The sequence below is a fragment of the Macaca thibetana genome, chromosome 11, assembly GCF_024542745.1.
Source record: "Macaca thibetana thibetana isolate TM-01 chromosome 11, ASM2454274v1, whole genome shotgun sequence".
NCBI lineage: Eukaryota > Metazoa > Chordata > Mammalia > Primates > Cercopithecidae > Macaca > Macaca thibetana.
The window spans coordinates 3,186,645-3,207,907 of NC_065588.1; the positions used below are offsets into that span (position 1 = coordinate 3,186,645).

The 21,263-nt window shown below is 51.2% G+C and overlaps 1 protein-coding gene across 1 annotated transcript in view; it reads left to right on the forward strand.

Annotated features, from left to right (window-relative positions):
* The window catches only part of TSPAN9 (tetraspanin 9), a 209,456-nt gene that overhangs the window by 7,272 nt on the left and 180,921 nt on the right, over nt 1-21,263 (forward strand). The window lies entirely within an intron of this gene.

A 21,263-nucleotide genomic window follows, 5' to 3' on the forward strand; every position in this document is an offset into this window, starting at 1 on the left:
TTCCCTGAACCCAATGGTGTAGTCAGTGGAGCAGGGAGAGGGGGCGGAATGGTGCTGGCTGGTGGCTCATCTTGCCAAACATTCTCTTGTCTGTGGGTTCCAGTGGGGGTTATTTGGTGCCCCAAGAGTGGCCAGGAGCTTCTTCTCATCCTGCCATGCCTTCACGTTATACTTAGGATGCTGGTACTCACATTTGTCATCAAAATCAGACTCAGTTTTAGACCCTTTACAAAGGTCCACAACCAATTTAACTTAATCAGATGAAGTTATAATTTGAATCTCATTTAACTTTCACAAAGGCCCCGCGGGGTAGCTGTCACGTCCTCCTCTTTTATCGGCGGCAGCAGGTAAGGCCCACACATAGTGTTAGCCGGAGCGGGGGCTCCAGCCCAGATTCTATGACTCTGCAGCGCCTGCCTTTTCTAATGCAGACCTGTGGCAGTTCTGAGTTCTTAACTGACGCTGGGAATCCGCTCCAGGTCCCTCCCTGAGCCTGCTTGCAGCAGGAATGCCTGAGCTCCCATTTTAAGTCCTCCTCCCGCCTCCCTGGGGCCCGTGTGGGTGTCTGCTTTCATTCTCGCAGCTCTGGGATTTGAGGCAGCGCCTGTCACTGAATGGTGCAATGGTGTGGTGCAGCCAGGCACATGGGCTTGGGTGGAGGCAAATTCGTCTGGTGAAGGTCAGGCAGCAGCCGTGCAGGTGCAGTGGCTCAGCCTGGAATCCCTGCACTTTGGGAGGCTGAGGCAGGAGTTCAAGACCAGACTGGGCAATATAGTGAAACTCTGTCTCTATTAAAAAAGACTGGGCAGCAGAGAAGGAAGGACTTAAGGACAAGGGAATGACCGTCTTGCTGTGCAGCATGTCCCGCACATCCTGTGGGGCCTGTTCCTGGTGGGCCCTGCCAGACAGAACTTGGTGAGGGGCTCCCCAGGAGGCCTGTATGGCCTTGGGGAGACACAGAGAGCCCCTGACATCAGCAGCTGTGTCTATCCAGATGCCTGCCTTTCTTCCGTGCATCTGCGTTGAAACCCAAGTGAGGGAGACGTGAGCGGAGGCCTTGGCAGACAGGACGTTGATCCTCTCCGATGGCTGTGGCCCAGGGAGCTTTGGTTTTGCCATTTCTTCTCATGCTCCGGAGCCGTGCTCTGGGATGTTGACCAGCTCTGGGGTGGGAGGTTCTTATCCTGGCCCCTGCTCCTTCCTCTAACTGCTCTGCGAACTTGGGCAAGTTGATGGCTTTCTTCAGGCCGGTTTGCTCACCCACAAAGTGGCAGGCTGAGTGACCCATTGCCAAAGTTCTTTCTGGCTCTGCTGGAGGTGGTTTCTGAGGTGGTATGAGTTGGGATGCCTGGGTTTTGGCTTCCAGTCCTGGGCCTGCCTTCTGTCTCTGACTAGTGCCTTCTCAGCCTCTGACCTGGAGGTGGATGGAGGAGGAAAGAGTGAAGTTAATGAGTAAACTGGAGATGCTGACTCCTGATAGGAGCCTGACTGGGGGTGGAGGATGTTTGCGGAGATGGTCCCCTGCCCTGTGAGTGGCGAGTGGCGGAGTCCTACTGCCTGACTTCTGTCCTGTGCCGACGGCTCTGCTGTTGCTTTGGTTTTAACTCTCTTTTCCGTGCCCCTGCCTGAGGCAGTGAGGAGTAAGCCTCCGGTCCTGGACTCCAGCCCTGCATGTTAATCATTTCAACTTCAGTCATAGCCACAGCATCACGAAATGAGAATATCCGCCTGGAGCAGGTTAGCTTTCAAACCGTCTCCTTGCTCTCAAACCAAGAGCGTAACCAAAATTTCAGCCTGAACCAGGAGGGTCCTCTTCAGAATGGGAAAGAGACAGAAGAACTCTTTGCTGGCATCTGGAGTTGGGAGCATGATCCTCTCTGCATTTCAGCCCAATACTTTGGAGCCAAATGTAGATTTTTTTTTTTTTTTTTTTTTTTTTTTTTTGAGACGGAGTCTCCCTCTGTCACCCAGGCTGGAGTGCAGTGGCCGGATCTCAGCTCACTGCAAGCTCCGCCTCCCGGGTTCACGCCATTCTCCTGCCTCAGCCTCCCGAGTAGCTGGGACTACAGGCGCCTGCCACCTCGCCCGGCTAAGTTTTTGTATTTTTAGTAGAGACGGGGTTTCACTGTGTTACCCAGGATGGTCTCGATCTCCTGACCTCGTGATCCGCCCGTCTCGGCCTCCCAAAGTGCTGGGATTACAGGCTTGAGCCACCGCGCCCGGCAAATGTAGATTTTTTTTTGCCTATTGTTTAGTATTATCTGTGCTTTGATTTAGCACACCCCTTCCGCCCTCTGTTTTCTCTCAGGCTCCCTTGTGGTGGATGGCTGGACATTGATGATACTTTGAATATTCACTCACTTTCTGAGAGTCTTGTGACCATTTCTATTCTCAATGGTCATCATTTTTAGAACATCGGATCTTGTGATAGGAACAGGAAAGGATGGGGTAGAGAGCAGTCCCAGGGGTCTGAAGAGTCAGGAAGCTCAGTAAGTGCCCCCTAAAATCCCCCACCTGCTGGGGAGGCTTTGCTGTTGTTGCAGGAAGGCCGGAGGGTCTTGTGGCCTTCGGGGTACAGGATCTTGGTGAGGCCTTGGCCTTGGCCTTAGTAGCTTAGGGTTGCTGCTAACTCTTACAGCACGTTTGTGCAAATTTGAAAAATGGCCCTTCTTCAGGTTACAAGCAAAAATTAAAGTGAATACATTATTGTGTAGCCGGAACAAAGTCCAGCTATGTCTGAGGCAACCCCCTTGAGCCTTGGTGGGCAGTGACCCTGGCTGTGCGCACACTTGCGGGGACACCGCCTCCAATCATGGGGTGCACATGTTGCTGGGAACACACACAGTCTGGTCCCTCCCCTTGCAATGTGGGGAATGTGTCAGGTTCAGAGTCAGGGAGAGGGCCTCTGAGGACAGTGAACAGGTGAGGGAAGTGAGCTGGGGTGGGAGGGATTCTCAGAGCCAGATTGAAACACGGTGCAGCCATGCACGTGTGTGTGTGTTAGTGACCGTGTGCACACTTGCCTTACATGTGTGCTGGCTGTACTTGCATGGGTTTGTGTGGGAGGGCACTCTGCATTGTTTTGGCACTTAGTGGAGTGGCCCACGTGTGCACTCTCAACAGATCAGAACAGGCCAGACACAGTGGCTCACATCTGTAGGCCCAGCACTTTCTGAGGCCAAGGCAGGAGCATTGCTTGAGACCAGCCTGGACAACATAGTGAGACCTCATCTCTAATAAGAATAGAAAAAAAATTAGTCAGGTGTGGTAGTTAGTGTGTGCCTGTAGTCCCAGCTACTTGGGAGGCTGAGGCAGAAGGATTGCTTGAGCCCAGAAAGTTGAGGCTGTAGTGAGTCATGATCGCACCACTGCACTCTGGGCTAGGTGACAGAGTGAGACCCTGTCTCAAGAAAAAAAGGGGCTGGGCATGGTGGCTCACACCTGTAATCCTAGCGCTTTGGGAAGCCAAGGCAGGCAAATCATGAGGTCGAGAGTTCGAGATCAGCCTGGCCAACATGGTGAAACCCTATTTCTACTAAAAATACAAAAATTAGCCAGGCTTGGTGGGGTGCACCTGTAATACCAGATACTTGGGAGGCCGAGGCAGGAGAATTGCTTGAACCTGGGAGGCGGAGGTTGCAGTGAGCCAAGATCAGCCACTGCACTCCAGCCTGGGCAACACAGCAAGACTCCATCTTGGGGGAAAAAAAAATCAGTATATACCTGTGATATGAGTGCCTTCCCGTTAGAGGGCAGGGTAAAACCTGGACACGGTACCTGGGAGCCCTGCTGGCAGCCTCTCCCCTGGCCACCTGCCAGTGTGGAGATTGAGGCTGAGGGGCCCGAAGCTCTCCTGCAAGCCCTGGGGCAGTGGTGCCAGGGACAGTAGGAGCAGATCCTGCCCCAGCAAGTCCCCAGCCCCCTCTCAGGGCCAGGCTCTACAGGAGGGCTCAGAGGGGCAGGGTGCCCAGCTGAGTTTGAATGAACTGTGTCTTTCCGGGTGTGTGAACATGCAGAATGACATGTTTTGTTTTAGAAAAAAATGAGGTAGAGGTCTGGGCTTGCAATTTTCTACTTGTCTTCATCCTGGGAGATTCTAAACAGCTTTGTTTAAAAACTGGACGTACGGATTGCAAAGACCTAAGTGAGGAAGAAGCCATTGGGTCCCCCAGGAAAGCAATTAGGTTTGAAGCCAGAGTTTGGATTTGTTTGACCATTCTGAGTGCTGTCTGCAGCATGTGGGACCTGGAGGCGCTTACAGCATCACCCATAGTGCGAGTCACTCCAAATTAGTAGCCATTTCAAACCGGCTTCCACTGACTTGCTGCTGGGGATGGGTGGGACTGGGGGGGAAGCTCCAGGCTTGGCTGTTACCCGTCATCCAGGCTGTGGTAGAGAGGGGAGGGGGCTGGAACAGCCTGTCTTGGCTCTGCCTGCCCCCACTGTTGGCCAGAGAAGCTAGAGCTGGTGGTGGCCTGTGTCTGTGAAGGTCTCCTGGATGTAGTAGTTCGTGCCCGCAGTGCAGGGAGAACACTGGAAACCATGCAGTTCAGGGCAGGGTTGGTGGAACTTTTTCTTGGCATCCATGGAGAAACTCAGAGGGCATCAGGCTGGGCCTTGAGGGAGGGCTGGGATTTAGGGAGGGAAGGGAAGGGTCTCTGAGGGCTTGTGGTGCTGGCTGGGAGCTTGGTTGGGGTGGGGACAGGTGTGGCCCGCAGGAGAGGGTGAGCTGTTCCCTCTGGGGCACCTGGCATGCTGCTCGGAGCAGCTCAGGCGCAGGAGGCTGGCGGTGAGAGCCAGTGTTGGTCTTTGAACAGTGGAATGACAGGATGAAAAGGGGGCATTATAGGCAAGGCGCAGTGGCTCACGCCTGTAATCCCAGCACTTTGGGAGGCCGAGGGGCGGATCACGAGGTCAGGAGATCGAGACCATCCTGGCTAGCACAGTGAAACCCCGTCTGTACTCAAAATACAAAAAATTAGCCGGGCGTGGTGGCGGCGCCTGTAGTCCCAGCTACTCCGGGCGGCTGAGGCAGGAGAATGGGATGAACCTGGGAGGTGGAGCTTGCAGTGAGCCCAGATTGCGCCACTGCACTCCAGCCTGGGCAACAGAGCGAGACTCCATCTAAAAAAAAAAAAAGAAAAGGGACATTATAGGGAAAATTTGATTGTAGCAGAATTCAAGGTTTTTTTTTTTTTTTTTTTTTTGAGATGGAGTCTCGCTCTGTCACCCAGGCTGGAGTGCAGTGGCGCGATCTCAGCTCACTGCAACTTCACTTGGTTCAAGTGATTCTCCTGCCTCAGCCTCCTGAGTAGCTGGGATTACAGGCACGTGCCACAATGCCCAGCTAATTTTTGTATTTTTTTTTTTTTTTGAGACAGAGTCTCACTCTGTCTCCCAGGCTGGAGTGCAGTGGTGCAGTCTCGGCTCACTGCAAGCTCTGCCTCCCAGGTTCACGCCATTCTCCTGTCTCAGCCTCCCCAGCAGCTGGGACTACAGGCACCCGTCACCACACCCAACTAATTTTTTTTGTATTTTTTGTATTTTTAGTAGAGACGAGGTTTTACCATGTTGGCCAGGATAGTCTTGATCTCCTGACCTTGTGATCCACCAGCCTCGGCTTCCCAAAGTGCTAGGATTACAGTTGTGAGCCACTGCACCTGGTCTCAAGGTGAATTTTTTTTTAAAAAGCATCGTTTTGGCCGGGCGTGGTAGCTCATGCCTGTAATCCCAGCACTCTGGGGGACTGAGGTGGGAGGATCAGTTGAGCTCAGGAGTTTGAGACCAGCTTGGGCAACATAGCAAGACCCTGACTCTATAAAAGATTAAAAAGCGTAGCCAGGCATGCGCATCTGTGGTCCCATGCGCATCAGCCTTCACTCAGGAGGCTGAGGTGGGAGGGTTCAGGAGGTTGAGGCTACAGTGAGCTGTGATCACACCCCTGTACTCCAGCCTGGACAACAGAGTGAGATCCTGTCTCAAAATAAATAAATAAAATAAAAAAGCATCCTTTTTTGTTGCAAAATAATAAAAACTCATTATAATATCCAAACATTACATAAATTATAGAAAAGGAAAATCTCCCCTAATCCTACCCGTCAGAGATAATCACTGTTCATACTTTGGTTTGTATTATTTCCAGATATTTCTGTGATAGACTAGCATCCAGCCCTCTACGTATTTATCTTCTCAATTTCCATAAATAGAATTGAATTCAACTTACTGTTTTGCCCCTTCTGTAGGCATCTTTTCACATCGGTGCATTCAGAACAACCTCATTCTTTTCCACAGTTGCACAGATTTGGCGAATGGATTTTGTTCCGTTCATTACTGAGATCTATGCTGCATAGACCACCCCAGAATATAGTGGATTAACAGAAACACCGTTTTCTTTGCTTCTAGTTCTATGGGTTAGCGTTTTGGGCTGGCCTCTGCGGTCTTGCCTGGGCTTATTAATGTGGTAGCAGTCAGCTGGTGGCTCTGTAGACCCTGGACAGTCCAACAGAGCTTCACTCATGTATCTGGTGATTGGTGCTGGCTGTCAGCTGGGCTTCTCCCCTGCTGTGTGGTTTCTCACTGTCAAGGAAACTAGCCTTTCGGGTGAAAACAGTCTACAAGACCTCTTACTGTCTAGGCCCTGAAGCCTCACACACACAATGTCTGTTGATTGCCAGTAAAAGTAAGTCATGGGAGCAGCAGAACTCCGGGGTGGGCAGACTCTACCTCTTGGTGGGAAGGCTGGCCATGGCACAAGTAAGGTATATGTGTTCCAGGCGGGGAGGACGTAGACATGCGATCCCTCCCTGTGCCCAGAATCATGAGGAATAGACGCCACAGATAATGAGGAATAGACCCCACAGGTCTTCGGAAGATAGTGCAAACCCCTTCTCCTCCCAGCTCACTGTTCGTCCCCAGACGGGTCATCCAGAGAAACTGGCAGACACTTGATCTTCATGCTGGGCGAACTTTGAAGTGGAGTCAGTGTGTTGTGTGTGTGCACGCGGCTAGCGCTGGCAGAGCTTTGGGCTTTGTAGTAGACAGTGTCTCCTGCCCTATGGCTCTGAGAGCTGTAGAAGTCAAACCTTCCTGCCCTCTGCAAGCTGCCAAGAGCTTGTCTTCTTGGTACTCCCTGCTAATTTTCATGGCACGTCTGAGAAATGTGTCGATGAGCGACAGGTCTTTAACAAAGCTAGTCCGGTCTTCCAGGCCCAGATCTCTGCTGGGATTTTATTCATTCATTTGCCCAACAGCTGTGCTCCAGGCTTCCTCCCCATCCCCTCATAACCTCGGATATGAAATAAGAGGGCCCAGACCTATGTGATGCACAGACTTCACTTTTCCTTCTCGGGCAACTCACAATGGACTCGACACTGACTTCCCACAAGGTGTTTGTGTTTATATTTAGTTTTCTCATCACCTGCCTTAGTGGCTGTTCCCTTCCTGTGAAATGTTACCAATGGCAGGGAGGCAGGAGGAGGCAGGGGAAGAGCCAGCGATGGGTCATTAACGAATCCTCAAAGCCCAGCTTAGAGGATGCAGCAGTGGAGCTGCTGGTGGAAGAGTTCTCCCCAGCACCAATCATCCATCAAACTTACCTCTCCCCGGAGATCTGAGGCTGGACCTGATGAAATGCACTTTCTCGTGCAGCGGTGTTCTTTTGCCTGTCGACTGTTGGGTGGTTTTTGCATTCATCAAATAAGAACAAAGGCGGAGTGGGCTTTCGTGTTTGAAATCCCCTTGGTGTTTTATTGTCTCCCTGCTCCCCCTCGGCAGCTTTTAGTAAAGACATGTTTTGTAGCTGAAAAGGTTCACTGTGAAAGCATCCTGCACCCCCACAACTCAGCCTCTGGGGTGGCCTCCTCAGCTGTGCTGTGGGAAAGGCGTTGCTGAAGACTGTTGGAGGAGGCGGCACGGCCTGGCACCGCAGCACCCTTGGGAGCTCCCCAGTGCCTCTGGGTGACTTGGGGGCGCCAGCATTGTGCTCCTGTTGCAGGGTTAATGAACTGATCAGCTCACAGATTTCGTATTAATCAGTGCTCAGTGTTGACGAAAACATGCAATGCTGACTCTGCAAACCTTTGAGAAATCTGGCATCACGGACAAGAAAAGAAACCTCAGCAACTGCTTTTGGCCAAAGAATTGGAAAAAACTGGATAGCGCTCCTCAGCCTGCTCCAACTGAGGGTTTGCTAGCTTGAGGCCTGTAGCAGGTAAATTCCCCAGAAGCAGAGACTGGCGACGCCCTCGCTGACTCCTTACTTCTCTGCTCAGGTCCCCACTCCACGCCCCCGTTACTTGTTCTCCATGGCTGTGAGGATGGATTCAAACTCCCGCATGCTCAAGTCATACTGTCAGTTAATCATTAAGTCATTATTGTGCGCTTTGATTCCTCAAGGGTCTGAGGTATCTTTGGGCCCAGGTGCTCTGTGTGATAGAGCTTTAGGCAAGTGAAAAGTTAGGTCAGTCCCCAGCTCTTTCTGCTCATGGCTACAAATGTCTATTTCTGTTTTACCCAGGTCCCTCATAGTTCCCGGGAGCCCAGTCCTGCAGGACCTATAACACCAGGAGTGGGCTCTGAAGGCAGCAAGCCAAGTAGGAAGGGATAAGATTGCTACAGATACAGCCAGAGTCCTCCTCTGGAGGACCCAGAGGAGATGCCTGCCTTGACTCAGCAGGCAGCTCGCACTGCTGTATGGCCACACCTAATCTGACATAAAAAGTGATGCTACCCACGTTCATCATCCACCTTACCCACTGGTTATCCAAATGGGTCTCAGTTGTTCGGAACATTGAATGTCCCCGTAAGGATAAGGATGGTCCTTTCCTGAGGATGCTCAGTGGACTCCCTGGGCTCTGAGGATTGTTCTGCAGGAACACAGTTGCAACATCTTTGGAACAGGTGTGTGGCTTTCCCAGAGAGGCCACAGTTGACTGGCTGAGAGGGAGGTTAGAAATGAGTAGGCAGGCCTCCCTGCCACCACGCCCAGGACTGGGGGAACTGGCGAGTGCTTTGAGCCTGCCCTTGGCCTGGACACTGCAGGCTGAGCCTCTTGCTGCAAGGAGCTCACATTGTGATGTTCAGATTGAACCTGGAACGTGGAAAGCATTGAGAGTCCTGGAGTTGACCTGAATCATACACATTATCTTCTCTGGGAATACTTTTGGGGCCGCTGGCCTTTGGGATGCTGACACTAATTGCAGGACACACTTAGGCCAAGAAGGGAAGCCACGGAATTGCCCCCAGTTCTGGGAGATGGGCTGGCAGTCTGATTTCCTGGGCCCACCTTGCAGCTGGCTTTGGTTGTGCTGTGCCCATCCGCCGAAGTAGATGAACTTGAGCCTGTGTTTGGGGGCCAGGCCTTGGGGGCAGTAGGGATCTTGAGTGTGAGCCCCCATCCTGATTCTGGGGCAAGGGAGAAGGTGAATTTGACCACAGGGAGAAAATTGGAGAGGTAGGGTCTGGTCTCCAGCTTACCCATAAAAGCTAGTGAGTCTCTGAGCACCCTCAGGGCACTGGGGAGGGCATCAGCTGCCGTTCCTGACTCTGCTGCAGAATGTAGATGGGGGCTGGAGGCTGCCTCATGCCACCCCCAACCCAGCCACGAGTTTCTGTTGCAGGGAACAGAGTGATCTAATGGATCCCTCATTAGAAGAGTGCCTGACACGGAGTAGGCCTTAACAGATATTTATGGCTGGGAGATAGGAAGGGGATAGTGAGTTACAGCTATGGAAAGAAACTCAGCTGGGCCAATCACAGTTTGAGGGATTGATGGAAAGACCCTATCCTACCTTAAAATGCCTCTTCACGGCCGGGCGCGGTGGCTCAAGCCTGTAATCCCAGCACTTTGGGAGGCCGAGACGGGCGGATCACGAGGTCAGGAGATCAAGACCATCCTGGCTAACACGGTGAAACCCCATCTCTACTAAAAGATACAAAAAACTAGCTGGGCGAGGTGGCGGGTGCCTGTAGTCCCAGCTACTTGGGAGGCTGAGGCAGGAGAATGGCGTAAACCCGGGAGGCGGAGCTTGCAGTGAGCTGAGATCCGGCCACTGCACTCCAGCCTGGGAGACAGAGCGAGACTCCGTCTCAAAAAAAAAAAAAAATGCCTCTTCACTAGCTTGACCAGCCGGCGGAACCCCTGCCATTAGATGTGTGTTCTTTTGGAGGCTCTTTGGTTTTCAGGAGTCTTCTCTTGATTTGCTTTGTTTTATTGTTAATTTGTATTTATTTATTTATTTATTTTTAGAGACAGGGTCTCGCTCTGTCATGCACACTGGAGTGCAGTAGCACGATAATAGCTCCCTGCAGCCTCCAACTCCTGGGCTCAAGCAATCCTCTTGCCACAGCCTCCTGAGTAGTTAGGACCACAGGTGTGCACCACCATGACTGACTAATTATTATTTATTTGTAGAGATGGGGTCACACTATGTTGCCCAGGCTGGTCTTGAACTTCTGGCCTTAAGGGATTCTTCTGCTTCTGCCTCCCAAAGTGTTGGGATTACAGGCATGAGTGAGCCACCACGTCCAGCCCAGGAGTCTTCTCTTAAAACGCCACGGCCTCTTGGAGAGGCAGCCTGTTTCTGGTGGTGGCAGGAGATCAGCATGGCCTTTTGGAGATGAAATCTAAGAGGTCGGGTCAAGCTGCCCCCAGATTCCTGCTTTCTTTCCGTACCTTCCCAACGTTGCCTCTAGAGGAGTCATTCCCAAACCTTTTCTTTCTGTGGTAACTGCAGCAGAATAGAAGACTCCAGGGACCTCCCCCGGCCTCTCCAAGAAAATTATTGCCAAGCAGTCCTCATAGGCATGCAGAGGATGATGGCGTGGCTTTAAAGAAACACCTAAGAGAATATCTATTTTTTTGGGTGGTTGTTTTAAATCAATTATCTTGTTGTTGTTGTTGTTTTGAGACGGAGTTCTGCTCTTGCTGCCCAGGCTGGAGTGCGGTGGTGCAATCTCGGCTTACCGCAACCTCCGCTCCTGGGTTCAAGCGATTCTCCTGCCTCAGCATCCCGAGTAGCTGGGATTACAGGTGGCTGCCACCACGACCGGCTAATTTTGTAGTTTTAGCAGAGACGAGTTTTCTCTATGTTGGTCAGGCTGGTCTCGAACTCCTGACCTCAGGTGATCCGCCAGCCTCAGCCTCCTAAAGTACTGAGATTACAGGTGTGAGCCACCACACCCAGCCAAAATCAGTAATCTCTGATACATTCTTGATTCGAGTCGGGAACTAAATCATGGATACTGCCACATCCTAAACCCAGTGCTGTGGTGACTGGTCTGTGCACCATGGTGTTTCTGAGACCTCGCAGCCGCCTCCACCTCCCGATTCCCCATGACTCCAGGGTCTGCGCTGCCTGCTAGACAACTGACTTACTGGCGTGGGACTTCTGCGGCCTCACTGGCATTCTTAGAGACAGGGGCATTTCCAACGTCTCACCTAAGTATCTCTTGTATGTTGTCTCTTTATTCCTCCTGAAGAGCAGAAGCCTTGGTTTTCCATTCACCGATGCTTTCCCTGTTTTCTCATTGCCTGGTACCTGGTGGACACACAAATATTTTTTGAATGAATTAATGAATACTGCACTTGTGATCTAAGAGATGTGTCCCTAGTCTCATCCATTTCCCCAGGACACTTAGAACACTTGCTTGCTTTAAAACCACCCATCTTCATATTGCAGGGATTTCAAACGTCTCAGAAGAGGCAGTGAGGATCTTTTTTTTTTTTTTTTTTTTTTTTGAGACGGAGCCTCGCTCTGTCGCCCAGGCTGGAGTGCAGTGGCGCGATCTCGGCTCACTGCAACCTCCGCCTCCTGGGTTCATGCCATTTTCCTGCCTCAGCCTCCGGAGTAGCTGAGACTACAGGCGCTGCCACCTCGCCCGGCTAATTTTTTGTATTTTTATTAGAGACAGGGTTTCACCGTGTTAGCCAGGATGGTCTCGATCTCCTGACCTTGTGATTCGCCCGCCTCGGCCTCCCAAAGTGCTGGGATTACAGAGGATCTTTCTTAAGTCAGGAGCTCCTTGTTAGTGTCCATGGCTCTGGGAGGGGAGTTATGCTGCCTTTCCCAAAGGAGGTGGCGAGGGAAGAGGAGGCCACTGCTTAGAATTTCACGGCTGAGGATACTGAGGCTGTCTTTCCTTGGGTGTCTGGGCAGTTGAGCAGAGGAGGCTGGAGCCAGGCTTTCTGGATTGTGACCCAGATTCTGTCATTTCTCTCCCCCTCCCATGCCTGCTCCCATCTTCGTCAGCTCAACCCAGGGTCACCTCAGAGCTCCCAACAGAGTCTGTGGGCAGCTTCGGAGGAAAACATGCACCCAAAATGGCCAAATCCGTGAGGACTTGAGAGAGGCACGTGTGTGGCTATTTTGGGTTTGGTGGGCTGAGCTCAGATCTCTCTGGCATTCCTGGCCACTGGCTTCTGAGAATTGACCAGAATGGAAGGATGATAAAAAGCGAGGCTCCAGGAGCAGCCCAGGAATTTGCTCATTCTTAATCTCTGGGAGGAGGTGCTCACCCCGGAACCCACAAGGAGGATGGGGCTGAGGGAAGGGACTATGGCAGGGAGGGGCAGGGGAAGAGAGAGAAAGTTCAAGACGACTTCCTCTTCCTCTTCTCTGACTTCCTGGAGGAGGGGAGGCAAGTACAGTGCTGGCCCAGGGCCAATCTGATAAGGGAGCAGGACTTAGAGCCCAGAGGAATGGCCCCCCGCCCCCGCCCAAATCCATGCCTCTGGGGGAGTTGCCTGGTAACTGGGATGGTGCGTCAGCCTCTCTGCCTCTCTGAATGTCTCTTTCAATTTCTCTGTCCTTCTCCCACATCAGGCTAGGGACAGCTCTGGCCTCAAATGCTTGGGGAACCTTCATCTCTTTCTCCCTTCCCCAGAGTCAGGCAGAGAGGCCCCTTTCACTCAGTGCCCATGAGGGAGACATGTGAGCATCTCCTCTGGAAGTTCAGGAGCGCAGTGATGCCGGGATCTGCCTTTGCCCCTGAGGAGCTAGTGTGAACGTGTGGAGACCTGCATGTGTAGATGGGCACTGATGCAGGACGTCGGCCAAAGCGGTGCAGAGTGCCAGAGTGCAGCCGTAAGTGACAGGCAGAGCGGGTCAGCGGGAAGAACTGCCCACTGGGAGTCAGGGCCCCCAGCCGGCCTGGGGCAAGTCATGTCCTTTCTTGGTGCCTCAGATTTTTTCCATCTGTCAAGTGAAGGTTTTATGATCCCTGAAGTGGCTTAAGAATTACCTGATTCCAGGAGTTGCGGGGAGAAGAACCTTAAAGATGGGTAGAATGTTTTCGTTGCCTCTGCCTTTATTCCAAATGGGGTCCACCCTTGGACCCATCTCAGCTGGGCTGTTCCCATGAAGAGGGGGCAGGCTGAGGGCTCAGGTGTTACACTTGGATCCCAGACCTCGCTTCTGTTCTCTGGACCCTCCTGTTAGGAAAACTGCCAAATTTGCCTTTAGGTTCAGAAAATCAGTTGCACCTGTCTAGAGCAAGGTGTGTCTAGAACAAGGTGGTTCATCCTTGGCGTGCAAGTGAGGGCTGAGTGACTACATGAGACCCACAGAGCCTGCTGGGGACTGACATCTGCTCCCATCCAGCCTCGTTCTCTACTTAGAGTGACTTTGTCCGTATTGTTTCTGTAATGCCAAATGGCTTGTAGCTCTTTCTTCCTTTCCCAATCATGAGGTTTCATTTTTCATTGTTCTCAGGGTGATCTACCTTGCTTGAAATGCTTCCCGGGTATGGCATTTTTTTTTTTTTTTCTCTCTCTCTCTTTTTTTTGTTTTTTGCAGGGGGGGATGGAGTCTCACTCTGTTGCCCAGCCTGGAGTGCAGTGGAGTAATCCCACCTTACTGCAACCTCAGCCTCCTGGGTTCAAGTGATTCTCGTGCCTCAACCTCCTGAGTAGCTGTGTGACTACAGGTGTGCGTCACCACGCCCGGCTAATTTTCGTGTTTTTAGTAAAGATAGGGTTTCACCATGTTGGCCAGGCTAGTCTCGAACTCCTGACCTCAGGTGATCCGCCTGCCTTGGCCCTCCAAAGTGCTGGGATTACAGGTGTGAGCCATGATGCCTGGCCTGTTTTATCTCTTAACTGCATTGTTTTAGCAAATTTGAAAATTTGCTCAACTGTTGTTTAAGTATTTTTCCGTCTCCACTTCTCTCTCCTTTCTTTCTGGTACCCCAGTTATATGAATATTTGACTGTTTGATATTGTCCTATAGGTTGCTGATGTTGTTATTTTTTTCAGTATTTTTTCCTTCTGTGCTTCATTTTGAATAGTTTCTATTGCTATGTCTTCAAGTGCACTGATCTTCTGCAGTGGGTAATCTCATGTTAAATAATTCCCTCTGGTGTATTTTTCATTTCTGACATTGTATTTTCCATCTCTAGACATTCCATTTGAGTGTTTGTTGTATCTCTGTCTCATCATGTTGATGTTTTCCTCTGCATTCTTGAGCTTTGGAGCATACTCATAATACTTGCTTTTTTCGTCTTTGTCTACTAGTTTCATCATCTCTGTCATTTTTGGGTTTGTTCTATTGACTGATTTTTCTGTTTATGATTTTTCTCCTCCATATTTTTCTGCTTCTTTGAATGTCTACTAATTTTTAATTGGATGCCGGATCCTGTAAATGTAATGTTGATGGGTATTAGGTTTTGTTAGGTTTCCTTGAATAGTGTTGGGCTTTATTCTGGCATTTGTTTAAATTACCTGGGCTCAGGTTCATACATTTGAGGTTTGCTGTTAAGCTCTGTTAGGGTAGATCCAGACCAGCTTTTTGTCTAGGGCTCATTTAGCCTCACTACTGAGGCAACACCCTTCTGAGGATTCTACCGAACACCCTGTGCTTTTGAGGTCTGTCCACTCTTGCTGGTGGGGATGTGAACTCTTTCTGGCCCTGTGTGTGCTCCACAGGTGGTTGAGCCTGTTGCTTTCCAATGGTTCTCAGTCTTGTGGATTTCACCCCACTGGGGTGCAGATCAGCCAGAGAGTCCAGGGTACTCTTCTGCAAGTCTCCCCGCGCTCTCTCCTTGCTGTCCTCTCCTCTCTGGTGTTCTGCCCTAAGAATCCTAGTGGCATGAACTCGAATTCCTATCTCCTCAACTTGGTGAGACCTCTGGACTCCGTTTGGATTCCTGCTGTGTGAACTGCTGCCTGGAAGCTGCCTCCAGGAAATAAGCTGGACAATCGAAGGCCTTGCCTGTTTTGTTCCATTCTTCTGTCAGGGATTGCAGTCCTGTGTTGCCTGTCGTCCAATGTCTGAAGTAGTTTTGTGTGTTCTGTCCAATTTTTTGGTTGTTTTAGGTGGGAGGGTAAGTCCAGACCCTGTGGCTTCACCAGGGCTCTCCCCAGGAGTCCTGCATTATTTTAAGGCTCACCCCAGGCATCACCTCCTTTCCTGGTGTCATCCTTCTGCACTGGCGTGGGTGCCTCTAGGAGACACTCCTACAAGAACCCATAAGCAGCATGTTCTTTTCCCCTTCCTTAATGTGTCTAGTTTTGTTGTTATCTCTCTAAGTTGGCTGTGTCTTTGAGTACAAAGATGACAGGGCGTTTTTCTCATCACCCCTTGTACCTAGCTCAGTTCTAGGTGGCCAATGTTTGTTGATTGAACAAATAAATGAGAATAAATGGAAGACAATATAAGTGAACCATGCTTCATGGTTACTAAGAAGAACAGTACCATCCTGGATGTGGGGCTCGGCTCCCAGGAGCTCAGATCACATCTTGTGGCATTGGGTTTACTTAATTCTGCTTGGGGCATTGGCAAGTCTGAAGTCATCTGGAGGAGGGTGACTGGGAGAGTGGAAACTACACTCCATAGGAATTGGACGAAGGATTTGGGAATGTTCATTTTGTTGGGAAATTGTCTTTTATAGAGTGCTATTGAAGGCGGGCATAATAACAGTTTTCCAACACGTGTAGGATTGAGGACTAAACCTAGGACCCTTGGTGAAGGATTCTAGGCCATTAGATTTGGGTCTAGGTCCAGGAAGAACTTTCTAAAAATTGAACCATCCAGCAGAGAAATGGGTGCCTTGAAGATAGTGAGCTCCTCGTTGTTGCTGGGATTTAAGCCAAACCCATGTCTGTTGCTTAGGGATGCTGTGTTTGGAGTTGTAAAGTTAACCATGATACTGCATGAGATGATCTCTTAGATGCCACTCTGCACAATTTCGAATCTTGCTCTGAGCCCCATGATTCATCCTCTGGCAGCCTCCCATCCCCAGCCTACACACACATCCAGAAAATACACCTGGAATGTGCTCCTTACTACTGTTCTATGAAACAAGCCCCCCCTCTTTCCTGCCTGAAGTGGATTTCTTCTCGGGCCTCGCGGACTGGCTGCCGCCACCCCGGGCGGTGTCTGTGCTCATCTCCATCCTTCTGACTTCGGCCTGACTGGCACCCCATTGATCTGGGCCAGCCCCTTCTGTCAGCACCTTGTCTCACTGTCTCCTGTGCCTGGAGACACAGTGCCTTTGAGACGGAGGATCGCTCCGGTTAGCCCATTGTTCTGCCTGCTGGTGGCTGGGAGGCTCCCAGCGAAGGCCGGCGGCCTTGCTGCAGCCCTTTCAGTGCTCAGGAATGTGGCTCTGAACGGATGCTGTCACCCTTGGCCCGTTGGTCTGCTCCTTTCTCTGGGTCTCGTGTCTCTTCTCTTAGGATTTTTCTTTTCCTGGGACTGGAAGCTCCCAAGGAGGTGTCACCCCACTGGGTTGAGGATGGTTTGCTGCACATTGTGGAGGCTCAGTTAGTAGTGATGCTGGCAGAATTCTTGAGAGAGTCTTTCGTGCACCTGCTGTTTACCCCTGCTTTTTTTTTTTTTTTTTTTTTTTTTTTTTGAGTTGGGACCTCATTCTGTTGCCCAGGCTGGATGACAGTAGTGTGATCGTGACTCACTGCAACTTCTGACTCCTGGGTTCAAGCGATTCTTCTGCCTCAGCCTCCTAAGTAGCTGGGACTGCAAGCTTATGCCATCATGCCCTGCCAGTATTTTTTTTATTTTCTTGTAGAGGTGGAGTCTTGCTATTTTGCCCAGACTGGTCTCGAACTCCTGGCCTGAAGTGATCCTCTTGCCTTGGCTCCCAAAGTGCTGGGGTTACAGGTATAAGCTGCTTAGCCTGGCCAAGGAGGAATTTTTTTTTTTTTTGAGACGGAGTCTCGCTCTGTCGCCCAGGCTGGAGTGCAGTGGCCGGATCTCAGTTCACTGCAAGCTCCGCCTCCCGGGTTCACGACATTCTCCTGCCTCAGCTTCCCAAGTAGCTGGGACTACAGGCGCCCGCCACCACGCCTGGCTCATTTTGTTTTTTTGTATTTTTAATAGAGACAGGGTTTCACCATGTTAGCCAGGATGGTCTCGATCTCCTGACCTTGTGATCTGCCCGCCTTGGCCTCCCACAGTGCTGGGATTACAGGCTTGAGCACCGCGCCCGGCCCCAAGGAGGAATATTTTTTGAGAGCTACTGCACAGCATGGTGACTACAGTAACTAATAACATGTTGCATATTCCAAAATTGGATCTGGAACAGAGGTCACTTAACCCATATTTGTAGTCTGAATGAGTGAGCTCCAGAGAAGGACATCCCAGTGTCCAGGTGGCCAGGACAGCGTTCCACCCAACCTGCCCGTTTTTTGAATGAGGAAGATGAGTTCACGAGGTGAAGCCATGTGCTCCAGGCCACTTACTGTTAGGTGGGAGAGCCCGTCTAGAAACCTACATGCTCTGCCTCCTAGTTTCCAGCTGGTTCCATTGGGGGGTGTCAAGACAGTAATAAAAACAATGATATGGCCGGGCGCGGTGACTCACACCTGTAATCCCAGCACTTTGGGAGGCCGAGGCGGGTGGATCACAAGGTCAGGAGGTCGAGACCATACTGGCTAACACGGTGAAACCCCGTCTCTACTAAAAGTAGAAAAAAAATTAGCCGGGCGCGGTGGCGGGCGCCTGTAGTCCCAGCTACTGGGGAGGCTGAGGCAGGAGAATGGCGTGAACCCGGGAGGCGGAGCTTGCAGTGAGCTGAGATCGCGCCACTGCACTCCAGCTTGGGGGACAGAGCGAGACTCCGTCGCAAAAAAAAAAAAACAATGATATAATCACAGTCAGCATTGACCAAGTACACTGTCGTGATGTGCAGAGTTTTGTCCTACTTCTTAAAATGTACTTACTGAAAAGAGATTTCCTGAGCCTGTTCTCCATTCCCCTTGGCTGCCGTCACCAGTTCCTGCCTCAGAATACACTTGCCCTCGATGTGACTATGATGAAAATGTATTTACTATTTTTTGTCGGCCTTATCCATGGTAGCTGTTGTCTGCATGCTGTTTTAGGTCAACTAATATTTTACTGAGGATTTTTATGTTGGTTATCTTTCCATCCTCGCGTGCTTATCTGTATGGGATTTGCTCACTTAGCTTTTGCTGAACACTGATTGAGTGCTTATGGTGTGCAGGCAGGCTCTAGGAACCAGGGACTCAGGGGTGAATCGGACTGGATGTGCCCACCTGGGGACCTCAAACCTGACAGCTGGCTTCCCAAGGCAGGAGCTGTGTCTCTGTGACTCTCTCTGTGGTTTCCTCTCCGTACTCAGGGCCCCTAAACTGGGACTGCACGTTGGCCTGGGGGATGCTGCTGGGAGAAATCGTTTTGGGGTCTTTGTTTCTGTAGGGCTGCCCACCATGCCATGCATGAACACGTATTCCTAGACACTGCTCCTGTTTTCTGTTGGCTGTGATCTTGAGAAGCGACTGGGATGAGGCAGCCACCAGCCTCAAAGGACTGGCACCTGGAGAGTGGGAAAGCGGGCTTAGGGCTTGTGTTCTGGTCCCAGCCTCTGCTTGGTTCACGCTAAGTGTCCTAAGCCTCATCCCACAGATATTTGAAGGGCTCCTCTGGCCAAGCACTGCTCCAGGCGCTGGGGCTGCAGGAGTGAGGAAAAATCCCTGCCCTCAAGAGCTCGTATGTTGGTGGAGGAGACAGACAATGAAAATTGGTGTATATCAGGAGGTGGCAAATGCTATGGAGGACAGAAAAGTGGGCGGGACAGGAGGATGAGGCGGGGTCAGGAAGCCATGAAGGCCTTACCGAGGAGGTGGCATTTAAGGAGAGACTGGAAGACGGGGAGGGAGTGAACCTGTGAACATCTTGTGGGGGTGCCTCCCGGGGCAGCAGGAGCAGGAGGTGGGAGCACTTGAGGCCTGTTCAAGGCTGGTTCAGCTGAAGGGGAGTGAGCAAGGGGAAGGTCATGGGATTTGAATTATCTAGGGCCATCTTAGGGGCTTTATCTCTTATGGCAGGAGAGATGGGAGCCATGGAGGGCTTTGAGCAAAGGAGTGGGAGAGCTGGCGTGTATTTCAAAAGGATTGCTGTGGCTGCTAGGAAGAGAATCAACTAAGAGACAGTAGCAGTATTAATAACTTTTTTTTTTTTAATTGTTGTTGTTGTTTTAAGGTAGGGTCTCACTCTGTCACCCAGGCTGGAGTCCAATGGCATCATCATGGCTCACTGAAGCCTCAAACTCCTGGGTTCAAAAGATCCTCCCACCTCAGCCTCCCGAATAGCTGGGACCATAGGCATGTACCACCACGCCTGGTTAATTTTTGTATTTTTTGTAGAAATAGGGGTCTTGCTATGTTGCCCAGGTTGGTTTCGAACTCCTGGACTCAAGCATTCCTCCTGCCTCAGCCTCCCAAAATGCTGGGATTACAGGCATGAGCCACCGCGTCTGGCCTCTTAAACTGTTAGCTACCAAGTGCTTATCGTGTGCCTGGCTCGGTGCAGACTCTTTTTGTGGACACCTCATTTAATCTTTCCAGCAACTTTGTCTGCAACTTACTTAGCAAGAAGTTCAGAGAAAGTAACCGTTTTGTCCAAGGATACAGAGCTAAAAGGTGGTGCAGCCAGCTGTCAGCTTAGGTCAGTCAGGTTCCAAAGGTTGTGCCCTGGACTCTTGTCCATATTTCCAGAGCAAAAGGACCGGTCATTTAGGACAACAGTGGACAGGTGTGTGGGGGTGATGGGCAGGGGGACCCTGTGCCTGTTGTTTGGCTGCTCTCAGGCATTCAGCTGGTCACCCTGGAAGAGGGATGAGGGGCAGGCCCTCTCCTTTAACTCACTTGTGTGGTGGAAGGAAAAGCAAATTGTTTCCAGATGAGGGGAGGCTGCCTGGGGAGTGGAATTTGTGCCCTGTCTGCGCACGGCAGCCTCTCTGGGCCTGCAGGACCCTGTGTCTTTGTGTTCAGACAAGCCCTGCTGTGTAGGGGCCCCAGCTTTCTGCTGCCGACTGGGGCTCAGCGCCCCGAGGCAGGCAGATGGAGGAGTGCTGCAGATGTGCCGTCTTCTCCCAGGGGAGAGAACCTCCTTCTGTTTCCGAGTGAAGTCTGGGCCAAAATGCCCCGTATTTTACCTATCCCTTTCCTTCCAAGTAGTTCAGATCGCTTTCAGAACGTCACTTCCATAATCCTTATATTTATCGCTCCCTGAGGAAGTAAGGAAGATTTTTTTCCTTGTTTTTTTTTTTTTTTTTTTTTTAAAAGCTACAGGCTGGAAAAATTGGGGTCAGAGAGTGAGGCTGGGGTGGAGTAAGGGAGGGAACCCAGGAGCCCAGGCATCTGTGCAGCTTGCCTTGAGAGGGACAGGGAGGGAAGAGGCGAGCTGAGCGGGAAACAGGGGCTTCTGAATTTGGGGTGGTTCCTTTTCTGTTAACCACGTGCTTTGGTGTCTGAATCCCGGTGGGGTGAGGGTCCCTGCCCTACCTAGTAGTTGTCTCAAGGAGTGAACATGCCCCTGGGGGCCTAGGACCTGCTTTGCAATTTAATTTTTGTATTTTTTGTAGAAATGGGGGTCTTGCTATGTTGCCCAGGTTGGTTTCGAACTCCTGGGCTCAAGCATTCCTCCTGCCTCAGCCTCCCAAAGTGCTGGGATTACAGGCACACACACACATGCTCACGGACACGCTCATGTTCTCAGGTGTGCTTGGTCACATCCACACTCATCACCGTCTCCCTTACCCTCCCGTACTCATTCATATGTGCAGTGCACACACTCAGATGCCCGCTCAGCCCTCACCCACTCCATCCTCAACCCATGTGCACCTACACATAGCATGCACACTCGCTCTTACACACACACACACACACATGCCTGCCCATGCTGTGGCTCTCACACACACGTTTGTTTGATTGCTTAGTTCACCTGTGCATATCCCCACCTATCCCCATAGGGAGGTGTGTGGGGGACACATGTCAGAGACGGGCACCA